Source organism: Gopherus flavomarginatus, chromosome 4 (genome assembly GCF_025201925.1).
Source record: "Gopherus flavomarginatus isolate rGopFla2 chromosome 4, rGopFla2.mat.asm, whole genome shotgun sequence".
NCBI lineage: Eukaryota > Metazoa > Chordata > Testudines > Testudinidae > Gopherus > Gopherus flavomarginatus.
The window spans coordinates 181,587,146-181,606,550 of record NC_066620.1 but is presented as its reverse complement, the minus strand read 5'-3'; the positions used below and the strand labels follow the sequence as shown (position 1 = coordinate 181,606,550).

At 37.9% G+C, this 19,405-nt stretch overlaps 1 protein-coding gene across 20 annotated transcripts in view; it reads left to right on the top strand.

Moving 5' to 3' along the window:
* MYT1L (myelin transcription factor 1 like) overlaps positions 1 to 19,405 on the top strand; it is a 525,010-nt gene that overhangs the window by 26,761 nt on the left and 478,844 nt on the right. The window contains exon 1 of one of the 20 annotated variants that reach the window (XM_050950630.1): positions 66 to 204. The exons of 18 other annotated variants lie outside the window; for them this stretch is intronic. The gene's annotated coding sequence lies outside the window, so the exon portion shown is untranslated. Of the gene's footprint in view, positions 1 to 65; positions 205 to 442; positions 810 to 19,405 lie in introns of those variants that run through there. One more of the 20 variants, XM_050950629.1, reaches the window with a different exon arrangement.

Sequence of the window (19,405 nt, the reverse complement as noted above, 5' to 3'; positions counted from 1 at the left end):
GGCCTGTGGGTACAATGCAGGAAGCATTATAGTAGACAGCCCCAATCTTGTCTGACTATTGCAAGCCTAATAAACAGGAGAGTTAAAAAAATATTGGTTTTAAGCCAAAACTATAGCTGAAAAAATATCTTGTTTAGCGGTGAAGTCCCCCTCACGCAAATGGATATGTTTTTGTATTGCTTAAAGGATGCAGACTGAGAGAGGGTAAGTCAGCAATATGCTACTGATTTTATTCTGCTGCAGTAATGTGGTCTCTAAGGGAACTTGTGCTTGATGCATACTATACAGCCTGGGTTTTCTGTAGCCCATCGCCTGTCTGTCTGCTGCTTTTAAATGGAGGTTACAGCTGATCCATCAGCCACAGTGCTGCACGCATGCTCCTCTTTTTTGCATCGTTTAATGGTGTCAATTTATTAATTTCTGTCTTCTACTTCAGGCCCGTTGGTTTCCTGTCTAAAAGCATTATTACTTTTGTCCATGTGGCAAAATAATTAGCATACAGATGAGAAGTGATCCTGTCTCTGAGCCTCGGTAGCAAGAGAAGATGTGCAGAGAAAAGTTGATTGGATGAATGGAGAACAAATGGTGGGCGTTCAAAAGCATTAGAAGAGTTTTGTTGTCTTGGAGCAGGTTTGTCAATTTTCTGGGTGAATGTCTTAAGATGGAAGGCAGGGTGGCTGGTGCTGAAATGATTGCCTGACAGGCTGTGGCCTAGTTTAAGGTGCAGAATTGGACGGCAATGCATAGATAATTCATTTGGACTACTTGGTTTTGCAATTCTTCAGCTTTCCCTTTGACATTCCCTAAAGGTAAATATGCCCTTTTTTCACTGTTATTGTTCTCAGGTCACTTTGCTCTTGTTCAGAAAGTGAAGGAAAGTTCAACTCTCTGGACAGTAACAAAAGAATAGCCAGTTTTGCTGTACTTTTTTGCTAAACTGCTCAACATATTTTCGTATGCAAAGATCTGAAGATTATCTGAACTGTTCAGGGCAAGATCATGCTCTCTCTGAAGTCAGTGGGGAGTTTTAACATTTATTTCAAAGGGAGCAGGATCGAGCCCTTAGTGATTATTGTTTTCTGAAATTTGCATTTGCAAATGTCTATTATTAAATATATTTAATATTTGCTAGTACAATGTCCGTCCAGTAACATTAGTAAATGCTAGAAGTATTTAATTCTAACTGGTATGTATTTTCCTGGTTGGAATAAGATTGTAGTTTATTTACTAGCCAACTCACTAATGATTCTAAAACCCAAACTTAAGTTATAGATCTGCATATTGCTAGTGGGAGGGGAAAAAAAACATGATTTCTGTGTTGCTGAGAGAGGTTCTTTATTGAAGAGCAGGCTGAAAACAAAAACAAGAAAATAAATAAAAATAGCTTTTAATTACTCAAAATTCTGCCAGAGAACACTGAACATGAATAGAATCCTCATTTTCTAATAGACCATCCATCGACATAGATTTCTTACATAATTCTAATGTTGTATATACTACAACATTGAATGTTTTAAAAATTGGCTGAATTTGCTTCTTTCTCTTATAGTCATTTAGGAATAGTTTTATCCTATGTTAATGGTTCTTAATCTCCTTAAAAATGGAGATTTTCATTTCAACTGACCTAATTTTTTTAACTACTGTTAATGTTAGATAGAAATGACTATCTGTGATTTGTCTTTACATAGATTTCTGACTACTGCGGATCAGTTAAAGAATGATTGGCTTTCATTTTAGAGGCTTGTGTTTTTAGGAGTCATCTTTAACTATTTTGCTTTGGAGAACAACAGTGAATATTTTCAAAGGGAATATAGCTTTTTATCTTTTTGGCATTTCATACTTGTTTGGTATTTTATGAAAATAAACTACTACAACAAGCAGAAGAAGTCTTCACTATGCCAAAAACTCCAAACAAAAAATGTTGGAATGAACTGTTTTCTCTTAACAAGCAGTGTGTAGTTGCATTTGATCATTTCATAGTGTTTGTTCAAGTGTTGAATGCTTAGCTTAAACTTGTTTGTTAGGGTGAAGACAAGTAGTGTGTGTATATATAGTTGTATATATATTAAACAAATAAGCTTACATTGAATTGCAGAATAAAATTGTAAACATTAGAAAAACAAAGTAAAGTAAAAGTACATACAGTGAAATGGAATCTAACTGGAAAAAATCATGTTTGTCTCTAATGCTGGCGTTTTTCATTATATTCATTTATCAACTGAAATGAAGAAAAGAAATAAGTTACAACTGGCAGATCCAAAATTCAATACATTTTAAGCTAATTTAGAATCGTGAATTGATTTTATGATTAATTTACACTATACTATCTGGATGCTGAAATATTAAATTATTTGCATTTCAATCTATCAGCATGAACTGGCAACACAAGGAGAATAGTTTGGTTTAGTATTTTCATCTGCAGTGGTTTCTTTGTCTTAGACTGTACTACTCAGGCATATTCCTGCATTTTTAAAGGGGCCCAAATTGCATCACAATAGTTTTTAGTTCATAGCATGACTTTCTTCTTCTCTGCATTACTGCATCTTTTATGAATTGTAGAATCAAACTATTGTACGGATACAAAGAAAAATAAAAGAGGAAGAGAGACTTAAAATATATTTATTGGTTTATTATTTCTCTGGATTTATAGGTGACTAGTTTTATTTTTTTTCCCCTTTACTTTTGGTTTCATTTCATTTTAATGGTGGAGAGCTGAGTATATAAAAAGGAACTATTTTAATCAAACGCAAATATTATTAGCAAAAATATCTAAAATATTGATTCAGGTGTTGAAACTTTGCTACATGAATGGTGGAAAAGTATTCTTCTGAATACTCTTTTGTTTCTGTGTAGCAATCTTGCTATACACTAAGGCAGTGAAAATACAGAATTGTTATAGTTCCATCAGCATTTCAATGAGTAATCTGCATGTACATTATTTTTTAAAATACATAATATATGCACATTTTAAAAATGAAGATTTCCTATGTCAGAACCTATTTCCTGATGAACTCTTGAGTACTGTAGTTGTCTCACTGGTGGCAGAATAATTTTTCAGAATTTTTGTACCACTGAATATTATTGTGGAAATGTTGCATGTAATTTTAATTGATCTGAACTAGATTAATGTTTGCATCACATAGGTCAAATTTGAATGCAGTTGTGAAGCTCTTGATAGTATAATGCAAGAAAACTTCAAGGCTATAAATTACTTGCTGACTCCCCCTCCCCCCAGAAGTGATTGAAAAAAGGCCTAATGATACTAATAAAGGTGGTTTAAATATCTATAGAAGTGCACTTAGATTTTCATGAAGTGAATCAGCATTCAGCCCATGTATTGGTCTATTCTCTAAATAAAGCATGCCTTAGGTCAATAAGTCCATGAGCAAAGCAAATATATTTGGTATGCTGAGAGAGATTTTTTTCCCTATAGAATTTCTACATCATCTTGCTTTGATGAGAACCATCATGACCATCTTACTTGGAGAGAGAGCAGCAAATTTTAATGACAAAGAACTTAAGGAGGGAGGGAAACCTTAAATGGGCTCAGACAGTGGGTTATGAAAGCAGTAAGCATAGTTGTAAGTTTGGGTTTTAAGTCTGATCAGACCTCAGATCAGATTTGTTGTAGAGATACATTTACAGTGAAGCTGAAAACACAGAGCACAGTCACCACATAACAGTCCTAGCCAACTTGGTTGTGGAAGTAATCAAGGCTGCAGGGCACCCCATAGAGAGCCATCAAATCAAGTCTGCTATGGAGCTGTCTGGTAGATTGTGAACATTCAGAAATCAATGTTGCATCTGCCAGTAGACCCTTTGGTTCACTGAAACTCCCACCTGTCTAATGCATCTGGGCAATTGGTTTCTGAAACCAGTTTCCTTCAGGATAAATGTAATACATCTTGAGGGTCAGGCATAAGGAAATTGATTATGAGTTTGCCTAGTGCAGAGATATAAACATCTGTAAGATCACAGATTTTCAACCTACCCTGGGTTTTGGGGGGGGGGGTGCTATTATTTTGTGAGTTATTTGAAGCCTACATTTCTCATACTTCATGCCAGCAAGGCATTTTTTAATTAGGAAGTTGATTAAAAAGGGCATAGTATACTATGTATGCATGTTCATTTGGCAACACTCCAGCTGTTTCGGAGTCTGGGTCTATGGAAAGTGTTGCTCATCACCAGTTGCAGTGGTGGGGAGAATCAAGGTAAGGCTGTGGATTTTTTAATTTTTTTTTTAATTACTTGCTTGGTAGGGTCTGAGAAGGCTGTTCTTTTGTTCTCACTCAAATTAAATCAAAAGAGAGACACGTTGACTTCAATGAATTTTGGATCAGGCCCTTATACATACAGTAAGACTTTGGGCCAAATACATCTGTGTGGTGTGACACCAATGATGAATTTAGCCCTTTACATTTAAGACCTAACAATGTACTATAGCCTCCTGTGTGTTGTGGATAATTAGGCTTTTTAAGGGCAGAATGTATAGGCAAATACTATAGATACAGTAATTCAGATGTTCCTTCAGACTAATCAATGAATGGCCCATGTTGTCATTGGTCTCTGCTACAGGAATAGTTATACAAATCATCACACATTTCACAAAGACTGGGAGAATGGGAATATTTACTTGAAAGAGGGCCAGTTTTTATATAATCCGTGAATGGCTTCCTTTATTTTTCCAAGGGAAGTTCCCTCTTCTCCCATTGTCTCTCATCAGGACAGGAGTATATTACCAAGGGAATAAAATGTTATGCCTAATTTTAGTGTTCTTCTGCCTAATGTGGTGTGGATAAGTGCTATGTTACAGCATTTAACCCTGTCCATCTTTGTCACTTCATGAACATTTGCTCAGTCCGAAACAAAAAAACAAACAAAAAAACCCCAGAAACAAAACCCCCACAATAAAATAAGAAAAGACATCTCAGATTTGTTGTTTGGATAAGCTATGGAGCGTGATCTTTCACTCACAGCAAATGCTCTGGGATTCCTTTGTGCTGCAGCAGAGACTCAGCTTAAGGATCAGGGAATACCTTTTAAAGGGTTTCCCCTGCCCTCTTGTGCTGCTGACTGCCATTGGCTCATCCCTTTAATTCTTATCTCCTTCCCCAGAATGGTTAGCTAATCATATGTCTTAATGTTCTGAATTTAAGAGTAGCTTATGCTAGTTTGGCTGCTAAATAGGGGGTGTCAGAAGATAGTTTCAGGGATGCTGAATTATTCCTCCATTGTCTCAAGGAGTAAGAGGCCCAAGTTTGGATGTGAAGCTGTATGTGCTGCAGGGCTGGGCACAACACTGATGCCAGGGAATAAGTACACCTATAGAGAGCGGTCATGATACTGAAACTGCTTTGGGGAGAACTTGTGTAGATTTCACAAGGAATGTAATTAAGTAAAATACCTTAAACATATTTTAGAAACCATATTGATGAGCACAGACAAGATATGTTCTATGAGCATTTTTAGAACTCTTGACATGTTTGTGGAAGCTATTGGATATTATGGTGTTCAGTGTCGAATTTTTGGTGTGCTTTGGTTATATAGCATATTCTGATTGACAGAAGACCTCTTGACTATGTGTGTGCGCAGACAGAAAGGCTGGCTCATCGCTACTCATCTATGACCTTTGTTTGTGACATTAGCAGCATTGCCACCGTGTAGTCTAGCAGGCCAGTAGAATCTGTTTGTGCTGTCCATGTGAAAGTAAAACCATATAAACAAGACAAACGCAGACGCTTCCCTGTATATCAGAGTATTTAGATTATTATGTACCATAGAGCCAAATCCAACTCAATTTACTTTTGAAATCTGGAATTATCAAATTTAAAGATTAAAACCACTGAGAGAGGAACTTTTGATACACTTGTAGCTGTATATTCTGTCCAACCCTGCCAGGGGCTAAAACTGACTATTTAATGGTTACTTGCCTTTTTGAATATCAGAAGGATCAGTAGTAACTGATCCAGGAGGAGTTTGCCAGACATGAACCTTAGAATAAGGAGACACTTCTAACTACATAGCCATCTTAACAGAATTAAGGTCCCAATCCAGCTCCTATTAAAATAAATACGAGTTTTGTCATTCACGTTAGTGGTAGCAAAAGCACAATCCTCCACTGTTTAAACTTGTTACATTAAAAATGTGTACAATAGAATTCTGAAACATGATTACTTTACCTGTGGTTTATCAATTGCATTGTTAAGAATCAGGTGCTTTCACCGGTTTGTTAGTTTGCCCAAAAATATGAATTCTAACATTGAATTTGAAGTTTCATTACTGAATATTGTTTTTCTGATAAATCGTTATCATGGTTTTAGTAAGTTAAAAAACAATCTTTCCCCGTGAGATCTCAACACCTATAATGCTAGCCAAGAAATGTTCTCCTGTCCTCTCCAGAGGCATGATATTGCACCTGTTTACAAATAGACTGAACCACTAATGATCAAAACAGTGGTCTATTGAAAGGGTTAGTGTACTTGTATCAATAAATCAGCTTTTAATACAAGCGAGTAACTTTTTTTGTCCTTATTAAACATTTAATAAGTGATAGCTATTGAAGACTTCATGGTAATTTCCTGAACCTGGTTAAGATCTTATCTTGCTAGCTAATTAACCAGTACTACCAATCTCTCTCTCTCCCAGGGCCTCATAGTGCTCTTAAACTGTATACAGATGATCCATTGACATGATTAGAACGGCTTTTCCATTACAGATGGCTTTGTAGATGGGCTGTCAGCACACTTCTTTTGTTTGATCCTGATTTTCTTCCTTTCTGTCCCTTTTTTAGGCCATGGTATCTTATTTCAGCATGTCCTTTTTGATGCAGAACCCAGGATATATTCTGGAAATTGATAGTGGCACTGGAAGAGGTCTGCAAGTGCTGCTACCAAGAGAATTTCTAACACATGCTGCTAGCTAGTCTTGTTCTTTTAACAGTTTCTTCAGCCAGCAGGGAAAGGCAGGGAGGAAGGGAGATATGGACAGGCTGCCCTTGGTGGTGTTAAATAGCATGACTTGATTTCTCAGGATGGTGACAAGTACTAACGCTTTTCTTCTGAATGTGTTTTCTGATTGGCAATACCACATGGGCACTGGCCTTAGAAACAAAATAGCATCAGAAGTGTTAGCATAAGTCTTCTTACTAAGGTTTGCCTGATGAACCAAGAAAACCTGCTGAGCAGAGTGGTGTTTGAGACCATTCACTTTCTGCTTTATGATTTCTCCCATTTCCTTAGCTTTCTTTGAGTCCGAAGTCCTGAGTCTTCCTTACAAGGTACGTTGTATAGTCATCTGCACTAGTGCAAAGTGGGTATGGAATGATATTAAACCAGAAGGGCAGCACTTTATACCCACTTTGCCCTCATGTAACTGGAATGGGTGGAGGGCAACTGAATATCTGTCTGTTAGTGCTGCTTTATCTTTATCTTTTTCTTTTCTTTACAGACCAGTAGCTGTCTGGGGCATACGATTTTGCTGAAGTCTAGATCACAAGCACTAGATAAAACATAAATAATATAATGCTTTGTATTTCTTTTGTCTTTCATCTGAAGATTTCAAAGTGCTGCATGAATATGTATTCATTAACTAAGACTCACAATATACCTTTGGGGGTGGTTTATATCGTTTCTACCCTTTTTCGCATGGGTGAGAACTACAGCACAGTGAGGTTGAGGGACTTGCCCAAGACAGGTTCTACGCCAACTGCAATTGGCTTACTTAACTCACCTTTCCCTACTCTGTTTTCTTAGCAGCTTTTTGTACTTCGCGATAATTTGATTATTAAAGCACATTATGATAGGTAGGAGTGTTCCATTTCCCTCTAATATGCCTTAATAATGTGACAAAACCAAACATTTACTCTAGTGTAAGGATTTGAGACTATTACAAATGCTGATGGGATCAATAGTGTAGTTGCCTAGACAACACAGGTAATGCAATATTTTGGGTGGGGTAGATTATTTAGCTGGTATGTCATTCAATGATGCATGTTTTGGGACAGAAACTGTGTCTTTATATGTGTTTATACTGTACCTAGCATAAGGGGCCCTGATTAGGGTGTTGTTCCAATGAAACCAACACAAAGACCTAAGCCTACAACGCAACTATTTTTTATGATCAGCTACCAAAGATCAATTTCAGAAAAAGAAAATAAGCAGGAAAATGCATATTTCTTATTTACCATGTGATAGCAGTATGGGATTTGGTATTGATAAGAGTGTAGTTCTGGATATTGCAGTGAAATGAAATCAATGTCCAATACACTATGGCTTTCTAGTACAGAGGCAGTAGCACTTTTATATTAAACTCACCTAATGGACCCAGACTCAAAATTCCACACATCTACTATGTTATTAAGCTTCCTAATAACAGTCCCGTACCCCAAACAAACACATCTATATTTTTGTGGCAAAATACATTATCAGAAGATAATACTAGTTCATTCTCATGTGTCTCTGAGGTCTGGTCTACGCCTAAAGCTTAGGTTGATCCAGCTATGGTGCTCGGGATGTGAAAAATTCAGAGACATAGTTAAGCCAATTTAAGCCCTGGCGTAGACACTGCTAGTTCAATGGATGGCTTCTTCCATTGATCTAGCTACCACCTCTTGAGGGGGTGTATTTATTACAAGGATGGAAAACCCTTTCTGTCACTGTAGTAAGTGTGTACACTACAGCGGTGTAACTGCAGTGCTGCAGCTGTGCTGCTGAGGTGCTTGTAACATAGATATACCTTGAGAGCTCTCTTAGCCAGCAGTATAATTAATTGTAGAGGAATTATGAGAAACAAATTAGTCACTATTTCTTCTTTTGTTTTTGTGCAGCAATGAGGATTTTGCCATCAGTGCATCTTGTGATATGGCACTGAGACGATATTTGCGATGTTACTATTATCAATTTGAGCATCTTCAAGGGCTCAGCTCTGTACAAACAGAAGGATCCTGTGAAGGGACTCACCCATATTGACACTGATACCCACACATAGTCCCATTGTAATGATGGAAGTTCTGTGCAAGCGTAAATTCAGCATGGGCAGAATTACTTTGTAGGATCTGACCTATATTAGATAGACAACACAGTGCAGACACATCAGGCACTGGGATGCTAGGTGATATTCAAAACTCATAGTGGTGCAGGTATCACCTTTTAAAAAGGTGAAACACAACTTGAGCTTGCAGAACTCCAGGGAATAAAATAATTTGAAGAGGAATTAATTGAAAAGAAGGTGGTATTTTGTTCCACAAAGAGTAAGACGGGAAATACAGAAAGATAAAAGTTGTGATCAGAAGGGTTGTGCCACTTCACACAACCAGCACAAATGTTTCAGTAGATATTTCCTGTACCAAGGTCCAGAATTAAAACGTCAGAATCCCTGCACTTTGCCAATAAAGCCTCAAGCACCATATAGAGTGGCTCTTTAACAAAATGGTTGGCTCATCATTGGCAACAGGGCCAAACTGTATTAGAGCTGAGTTAAAACCTGACTTGAGTCTACTGATGGGCATGTTGGACTTGTCTAAGATGGTTGGACAAAACATGTCAAAACCAAAACTGATTTTTACGGGAGGTTCCCTAACTCTGTATAAGGCCTAGGACCAGATCCTCAGCTGTAATAAACTGACATAATTCCATTGACTTCAATTTGTCCTAGTATGGGTAGTTTTCTAGTAGGTCTAGTAGATCTTCAAACCATCCCTAAAGGAGCAAAGATTCGTAGATAAAACACAGCTCAAGTCCCTCTATATGAAGTGTTCTGTTTTTTACCATGCTTTCTTTCTCTTTTTTCAAAAAATCATCTGGGGAGGAAAGATTAATCTTTTCTATGGTATCTCACATCTACTGCACTGAAAATAATATTGTAGGAATCAATCCTGCATTGGCACGGAGATATTCTGGTTGACTTCATTTGTCTCCTCCATCTTAACCTCCTTTCATGGAATCACAGAAATTAAAGTATAATGAGGCAGTATGAAAAACAGTTTGAATTCAAGAGAGGGATGGAACAAAATGAGCAAAAAACCCCCAAACAAACAAAAATAACCACTAACCCAGTTCTATCTTGTTTGTTTGTATTAAGAGAAGTGCAAGTTTGTTATAAGTCAACCCTGTTGTAGAGCAGGGGAAGCAGGTTAATTCCAGTGCCTCACTATCAAAACACCATGTCCTACTTCTTACCACTTTCCTTTGTATTGTTATTGGTTGATGCTGAGAATTCAAAGAATCAAGTTGTAGGGACTATACAAAACTGCCTAATACAAAAAGAAAATGTAAACAGTATGGTGCTGCTTGATTTGCTGTGTAATGTGTACAGGTAGGTTCATTGCACTGTAGAGAGACACAATACTTGACTTAGTCACAGCTAGAGAAGATTAAGGGCCAAATTCCTCTCCCTGTAACACCAATGTAAACCCAGAGTGTCCCCACTGATATCAGTGGGGTTTCTCTAGATGTACACTGGTGTTACTGAGAGAAGAATTTCACTCTGTGTGGCTTATCAACTCTTGTGGAACAATATTGTACTCTGGCAGAAGGCTGGGTATGAAGGTAAAATAGAGATATATGATATTATATCTCAAGACCAAATAAAAGGGGAAGAAAAACAGGTTTGGGGTTTTATTTAAGAGATTTTATGTTTTGGAAACTAAACTTGGAACCTCCTTAAAAAGAGACAGCCTCTTTCACACAATCCCAAAAGCAGCCCTTCAAACAACTTTCCAATTTTAAAATACTCTTAGATTAAATTTCATTTAGTAGTTTATCAACTTTCTTTGCACACTTAAAGTTTTAAAAATTATTTTTCACCTAACACCCTATGGCACCTGTCTTGCATTCTGAGTCACAATGAAATTGTTTTTGGCACTGTTGGGAAGAAATAAATAAATCCCTTCCCCCTACTAGCATTCTAAGGCTACATCTTCACTGACAAAAAGGGGTGTGGTGTTAGCTGTCTTACTGTAAAAACATAGTGGAAACAATGCATTTTAGGGTAAATTAAAAACCTGTGGCACCAAGTCTCAGAACCCAGGTCAACTGATTTGGGGTGATGGGGCTCGGGCTGCGGGGCTAAAAATTGGAGGGTAGATATTAAGGCTTGGGCTGGATCCTGGGCTCTGAGATCCTTGCCACATCATGGGGTTTCAGAGCCTGGGCTCCAGCCAGAGCCTGGACATCTGCACTGCAATTTTTAGCCCCGGAATCCAAGTCAGCTGACCTGAGCAAGTCATGGCCAGGCCATGGGTCTTTTATTGCAACGTAGACATAACCCTAGTGTTACCACAAGGTCAACCACAGGGAGGGGGTATAGTGCTGAGTTTGCCTAGTTACCTCATGGTAAACACTACAAGTACCTTGTCTTCACGTAGGATTTTACAGTAAGATAACTGTCATGCATTAGTTATCTTGCTGGTTTGTTTGTTTTTTTAACCAAAAAAAAAAAAGAGAGAGAGAACGAACCCCAACAACTCACCCACCTTTGGGTCAGTGAAGACACAGCCTGAGCTGGTTTAGACTATCTGGGTCCAATAACGTCTCATCCTTGTTTTATACCCTGGTGTAACTCTGCTGAAACCAATGGCCTTAATCATGATTCATACTGAAGCCCATGAGAGGAGAAGCAGGTCCATTGTCCAGATTGTCAGTTAAAGCAGCTTTAAGTGCTGGTAGGTGAAGTACTAGTACTTGTCATGTGCTTTGTACACAAGTGGGCAGGTTTATCTGTGTTTGGACTTATGAATATGAGCTCTTCCAAAAGCCATTTCAGCCTGTTATACAGCATGTTTTATATTCTGGGCCCTGCATACTCTGCAGCACATTGGACTTGGTATCTGTGGTAATACTCTTTTGATTTCTGCTGTACATGAGTTCTATACTCCATGGCAAACTGAGAATTCTACAGCAGCATTGGTTGATTATATGTTTACAAAAACGTGTATGTTTACAAAAATAAATAAATATATTCATTGAAATAAAAGTGTAGGAATATGCCACTGGGCCTTTATAGGCTGCAAAAAGCTACTATTATGTGATCATTCTTGGGATATGACGTGCAAATGTTGGCTTTTTGCACCCCATACATCAGATTTGAGCACAGGCAGGAGAAAACACCACTGGAAGGAACATGTGGTTATTTGGTTGTTCATATGGACTAGTAAAAATAATTTGAAAAAAAAAATCTTAATACTCACGAAAATTCCTGGAGGGGATGGGATGATTTTTAAAAGGAAAATGGGGACACGCATGTAGGAAACATGTAGGAAGGGAAAAATCTAAGCCATGGTAGGGGACAACCTCCTAGAAATGTGAATATTCTTTAAAACCAAGGAAAGTTCTGGAGAAATAAAATATTGCTACAAGACTACAAATCAAATTCAAGCCAAACTAAATACAGAATTTATACAACAAAGACACCTTCACTCAAAATTTAAAGGCAGGCTTTGCAAAATTTGATTTTTATTGTTTTATAATTTGGACAGATAATATTGATTATTTTAAAGCTTTTTTATCTTGATTTTAAATTTTCTTAGTTGTGGGAAATTATGGGAGGGGTAAGGCAATAACTATTTAATGACAGTAGTTGAGATTCAAAAAGTTAAAGCTTTATAACTGTTAAAACACAAATTGTCAACATTGCATGTAAAAATACACAAAGTAAATATCCTTAAATCAATAAATTCTCAAGCAGCATTTTTCTTATCTGTAAATTTTGTTATTGATGGAAATATATATATTTGGTCAGTTTGTGTGTGTTCAGTGAAATTGCTGTTTACCAACATTTACCAATACAAATGGAAACCTTCCAAGTCTAGTTAAAGGTAATAGCTAAGGTCCCAACCAGCAAAACCTAAAGCACATTCATAGCTTTTTCCCTGTTAGTGCTCCCATTGAAGTCAACTTTCAAATTAATTCCTTCCTCAAAGCTCATTTGAAGTCATTGGGACTTACCTATTATTTAAGTTTTATATTGTGGCAGAGCTTAGAGACATCAGTCAAGTCAGAGTCCCATTGAGCTTGGCCTTGTGAAAGTATATATAGCAAATGACAGTCTCTATCTCAAAGCGTTTATACTATAAAGACAAGATATGATGAGATAAACAAGTGGATAGAGGGGTGTGTGTGGGGGGGAGGACAGGGTAACAAAAATAGTAGCATTTTAGCATATGCCCAGTTCTTATAGTTCACTACTTGCTGGGTGAACTATGAATGTGTTTAAAGTTACGCACATACTTAAGTGCTCTGCTGGACTTGGTCTTGTATGCATTTAAAATAAAAAAGAGGCTCAGTTTCTGGGACAGTAACTCTGCAGTGATGTGCTTCCAGCAGGGTTCCACTCTGACTGCAGCAGCAGGTAGGGCATAGGCTGTGAGAAGGGGGATTCTGTGTCTGGTGTTTACAGTTTTGTCAGATCCCAATTGTCGGGTGACCAGATGTCCTGATATTATGTGCTTTGTCTTATATACTCAACTATACCCCTTACCTCCTAAAATAAGTGTCCCAATTTTTTACACTTGCTATCTGGTCACCCTACCCAATGGTGAACTTTCACTTGAAACAACTTATGGTAGTAAGTCTACACCCATTAGAGAGTGTTTGCGGGACTGGGCCCTTATTATTTAGATTAGTGGGGAAGAAACGTAAGCAGTAGAATTGGTGGAGAGACATGGAACACAATGGCAGTTGAAATTGTTGCAAATCTGAAAGCACTAAAGATTTCTGCAACAGAAGGAGAATTTCTGTGGCAGTTAAAACAAATGGTAAATCATGTGGCAGATTCTGTAGCTTCACATTTGCAGCCAACAAAAGTGCCTGTTTACATTGGTACTCTAGCAGTATACTGGAGACAAAGACTTCCTTGGAGAAGCTTGTTGTGTTCACACTACAGAATCCTGTAAAAAATTGTGCTGGAATTGAACTGTATGAGCCAATCAGAGTGCAATAATGCTGTATATGTTAACAGTGCATAACTGTAGTGCTTTTTCCAGTTATGCAATTCTCTGCATATTGATTGGTTCTGAGAGTCTGATTTGAATTATCGCAGTACAGCTATTGCTTAATAATCATGCAGCAGATGGGAATCTGTACTCTGATAGTGCAGGCAGCCCAGAGTACAAGAACCTGTATTTACATTACAAATACTTCAAAATTTCTGTACCATGAATTGGCAAATCTCTGTATTTTATTGGCTACTATAAATCCTCTGTTGTGATTGGCTAATTTAATCAGAATTCTTAACCAGTGTGCCAATCAGAAACCCCCACCTCTGCATCTCATTCCCTCCAGCTAAAGCCGAAAAACACAAAATGCATGTGTCACAGAAGGAAAAATAAACCCAAAGAAAATATCTGTCAAATCACTGAAAAGGTGGAAAATTAACCCTTCCACCCTCCCTTGAATCAACGTCACTCCTTACCAACTAGCAAGGCTATTGCTGACACAATAATGGTTATACACCTTTACTTCTGTGTGCTTACACTTGGAAGGTCCCAAGCTCTCTCTCCCAATTCACTTTTGGAACACAACATAAATAAAATCATCTATGTTGCTTTATTTCTTTTCTTTCCACTTAGAATGAACACTACAGCACGTGTACATTTTTATGAGAAAAGAGCCATGCTGATCTCTGGGGAGGGAAGGGGGTAGACTGCAGGAAGATGAGGCAGGATTTATTTAGGGTGAGGGTGAAGAGGAAGAGCTGAAAGCTTTTCAAATGTTTTAAAATCGCCTTTCTGTGGTTTTTTGAGCCACATTATTGGGTTTTTTCTTCTCTTTCCTTTTATTTGAATATTTCATACAAATCTGTATCACAACAATAGCATACGTGTTGCTTCCTGTGTAAGTATGCAGTAACCATGACCAAGGCAACTAAACTCTGGAGGAAATTTTGATCCCAGGGGAGTTTTGTCATTGATTCCAGTAAGGCCAGCATTTTACCCATTGAGTCTAAAGTTCTCAGGGTTTTTCAGACCAGTTTAGTTATTACCTTCTGAAAAGGAAACACTCTTATGTGCTTGTTATGTTGTAAATACTTCTGTGAATTTTCATGTTCAGGTGAGGATGTGGTTTTATGGTGAAAACAAATGAACATGGGGTCAAGACCACTGGGCTGTATTTCTAGATCTGCCACTGTCCAGAGAGCCTATCTTTGGCCTGATTCAAAAGTCCATTAAAGTCAATTGACTTCAACGGACTTTAGGAAATTGAGGTGTAGAGCACCTGGTTCAATCTATAAAAGTTGTAAGGATAATGCTTAGCACAGAGAGTGTTGTGTGGTTTCATTAAGTTTTTTCTAAGTGCTTTGAGATCTTTGATGATAGACAAGAGTCACAGCTATTAATAATAATAAATACCTTGAGTGTAAGCTCCTGTGTTCTGATATAACACAAAATAGTGGATTTCCCCCCCTCCCCGTTTTCCTCTCTTTCCTCCCCTCTATCTACCTTCTCCCTGGTGGGGTGGCTAAGAGAGGCATTCATTTGCCAAATGAATTTCCTCTTCTATGCTTCTTGATAAACATTTTGGGCCTGACCTAAAGCCCACTGAAGACCTTGGAGAGACTCCTATTGACTTCAAAGAATTTCAGCTCTGATCCTCTGTTTAGCTATCCTGGGGAAATGTTTGCCATTATCAATTATCCACATATTTTACTTAAGCTGTTTTTGCTTTTTCAGTAACTTCTTTTACCCATGTGTGATGGCGTTTCTTTTATATGGCAGTGACATTTAACCCCTGCCTATAAGTTACGGTATGTAACACAAGAAAAAGTAATACTGTAAAGTTAAATCTATTCTGTCCTGTTTCTGCCCTGCAGAAAGTCATAAGGTTTATTGAGATGGCATGGGTGTAACTAAGGGCAGAATTCAGTCCTTAGAGCTTATATGATTGCTACCATATCAGCACTTTCTGTGGAGTGGGAGCCAGACTGATCAGCAGAATCAGGGTGTTCACTCTCTGAACAGCGCTTTATGCTTCAACCTCCTGGGGTTGGGGAGGATTTCAGGACAGCAGTTAGGGCACACTACACCAGGGGAAGGATGATCCCTGCGCTCGCCCACACAAGGAAAGTTTAGGCTTCTGCTTCAGACAAAGCTCTTCAATGTTTCCCCTGTCAGGAGCACAGGTGTTGCAGTGACATGTGCATGAGGACAAGGGGCACTGGAAATGTAAGAGAAAGGGCCGCAAAAAAGAAACCATGTTCTTAACATGAGCTTTAAACAGGCAGCATTTTGTAAGGGCCCCTTTTTAAAGAAACTACTCTTGTCTTGCTCTTGCACAATACTGGGGTTAACCGTTGTAGAAGGAACAAATGCTTGTCTCTTTTTATAATGAACTCATCTTTCATTTACCATCGACATTTTAGACGTCAGAATTTCTTTAGAGATTAAAAATCAAATCCTTCCACTGTGTGAAATGTATGTATAAATCATAATGGCTTGCTGTACTCAGATATTCACTGCTGCTCAGTTTTATTTTGAAGGCAGGTACATTTTAGTGGTCATAATTTTGGGAATGATTAGTAGTGGCTAGACTCAAGGCATGTTACAGGTGGAAGCTGTGCAAATTTCCTCTCAAACACCACTAGTGCATCTCCCTGCCATGCCAGACTCCTGCTCTGCTACTTGTAGGCCACTCCTGAGCAGAGACTGACAGTGATTTTGTGATGTAGGGAAAGCCAAGGACTTAGAGCTAGGTCTCCACACTCATTTACACTTTTCTGATAAACTGGATCTGGTCCAAGTCTCTAGAGATGAAACACTAATGTATTAAATCACCCATAGTCTGAGCAACACTGCAGTGCATGCCATCATACCTATACAGAGCTTTGAGGAAATAACCAGCTCATACAGGGTTTTCTGCACACACATGCTCGCTACTAAAATTTGATAGAGAAAGGGGCAGTTTCAGTAGAAAACAAAGGGCTGGACTCTGCAAAGTGAATCACTTTATACAGAAGATTACACACAAGCAGTCCTAGTGGAATTAAAGTTTCAATTGAAAGGGCTAAATCTTCTTCAGAGCCTACTCCCAATGAGGGGAGCTTTCCTCAGGTTTGTCAGACCGGTATGGTAGGTTAGGCAGTCCTGACTTCTGGAGCCTCTGAATGTAGTTGTTCATCTTTCTGTCAGGCCTCCAAGAATCCTGGTTTCTGTGTATGTCCCACACAAGCACAGCAAAAGCTATCATAGCCCTGGGAACAGTAGTTCCAACAGAGTAACCTGATGAGAGAGATGGTAAATTCATTCAGAGTAATCCCTGTACTACAGGTGCAGGTGAGTGGGGGATGGAAGATTAACATAAGGGCTAGCACTAGCCCCAATTGCTCTTGAAGGGTCTTTCAGCTCATTGGACTCCCATCCTTACTGACTGAGAGAGCTCCATTTCTGAGCTGTGCTGGTGTGGGTCACTGAAGGTATGAAATCAGACTCCACCAGTGTAAGGAGCGGATATTGTGGCTCCTGCCCACAGAGACAACTTTCCTCTTCAGAATTTGATTTCCATGAGCACAGAGCCAAGTCAGGTGCAGAGCTCCAGCCAGGAGCTGATCTGGCACGGTGTACTTTTCTTAAAGACCACTAATTTGAGTCCCTGGAGTTGTCTGCCTCCTTAGAGATGAGTAAAAGATGTGTTAGTCAATATAAGCAGACACTAATCACTGGAATGTTCAAATATCAACATTCAGTGACAGGTATGATCTTCATTATTTAACATCCCACACAAGTTTGCTTCAAAAATAGAAGCTCCCTCTTCTCCCCACTTTCCAACATTTCAAATGAAAAATGGTAATTGGTATGCTAAAGGAGTTGTGAGCTCAAACACTGAGTTACAAGGACCTCTCTTTCTACTCAACATTGTTAATGTTAGGTTTGAAAGAATTAGATTTTTATTAGTAAATGTTGGTTAAATATTGATTTCACCACGCACACACATCAGTGGAAAAATAGTTACATTGATAATAGTACAAATTTACTGATAGGCAAAGTAAGAAAAATGCTGTTTGAGAACTTATTAGAGTTTCATTTGAGGAAATTTACTTTGTATATTATGACGTGATGATAACAGCTTAAGCTTTATAACCATTAAAACACAAACTTTTTGAATCTCAACATCTACTGTCATTATATAATTATATGATCTCCCCCCTGTAATTTTCTGTAACTGTGAAAATTTAAATTGATAAAAATCTAAGTTTAAAATCCATAGTTTTGTGCAATTGTGAAAATGTAAATCAATAAATATCAAAAAATTCTTAAAAATATACTATTTTCTGTCAAAATTATAACAAAAAGAAAATAAATTGAGTTCTGCCAAGCCTAGTCAATGTCAACACAATACTGTCAAGTTGGTTGAAAGTACATTACTTAGTTCATTAAAATCTTATCTTTAATGTGCAAGGGTCTTGTTAAAAGAGTTATGTTTTCAGTTTGAAATAACACATTTTCTTCTGCAGCTATGAAAAAATTCACTGATCAATTTTCCAATTTTGTATGTACATTCTATAAGCCAGAAATTTTGGTCCATGTAGAATGGAGGTAAAATGTTTATGAAACATAGACTATTACCAAGATTATTGTTTAGTTAGATTAATCTTGATAATAAAAGAATTATTTATAATGAAGAAACAATTGTCATTAGAGCTGATTGGAAAATGGATTTTTTTCCACAAACAATTTAGATTTTTCAGCAAAATATCAACCTGCTCCCCAAATTTTTTTTGGCTGGAAACTTAAAATTTTCATTTGTAAATGCCACTATGGTGCCTCATGGGAATTGTAGTTTGAGTACCTCATGCCCCTATTCTCCTGGGCTACCAGGTCATACTGCCTCTCCAATGAGATCACCAGTATAAATGCCAATTTTTTCTTTCTGAATACCTGTGTATAAAATGAGTTTTCTGTCTGAAAGTATGACACTCCTTTTTTCTTCCAAAAGTTCAACGCAAAGCCAATGTTCTTAGCTGTTTTATAGTCCCACAAAATGTGATTCCATCTGAAAGGATGATTTTGCTGTCAATTAGAATATTCTCTCTCAGTTTAGCGATTCCTTCCACCCCAGCTCCCTCCCCCCACAAAAAAAAACACATTATGTTGCACATAATGAAAATATTTGTAAACATCCTTTCCTCTCCCGCCCCCCAAATTGGCACTTATTTATGTCTTTGTAATTTTACAGTGTAGTATCCTTAGTGTATTATCGTAAGAACATAAGAGCTTTTACAACTGGAATGATACAAACATACAAGTATAGATAATACTTAGTCCCACCATGAGTGCACGGGACTGGACTAGATGACCTCTCAAGGTCCCTTCCAGTCCTATGATTCAGTGATTCTAAGTGTGAGGGGAAGATCCCTCTTAATGATCTGGATGGGTATGATTGGCAGGACATTACTTAGGAACTGATCCTGCAGTCCT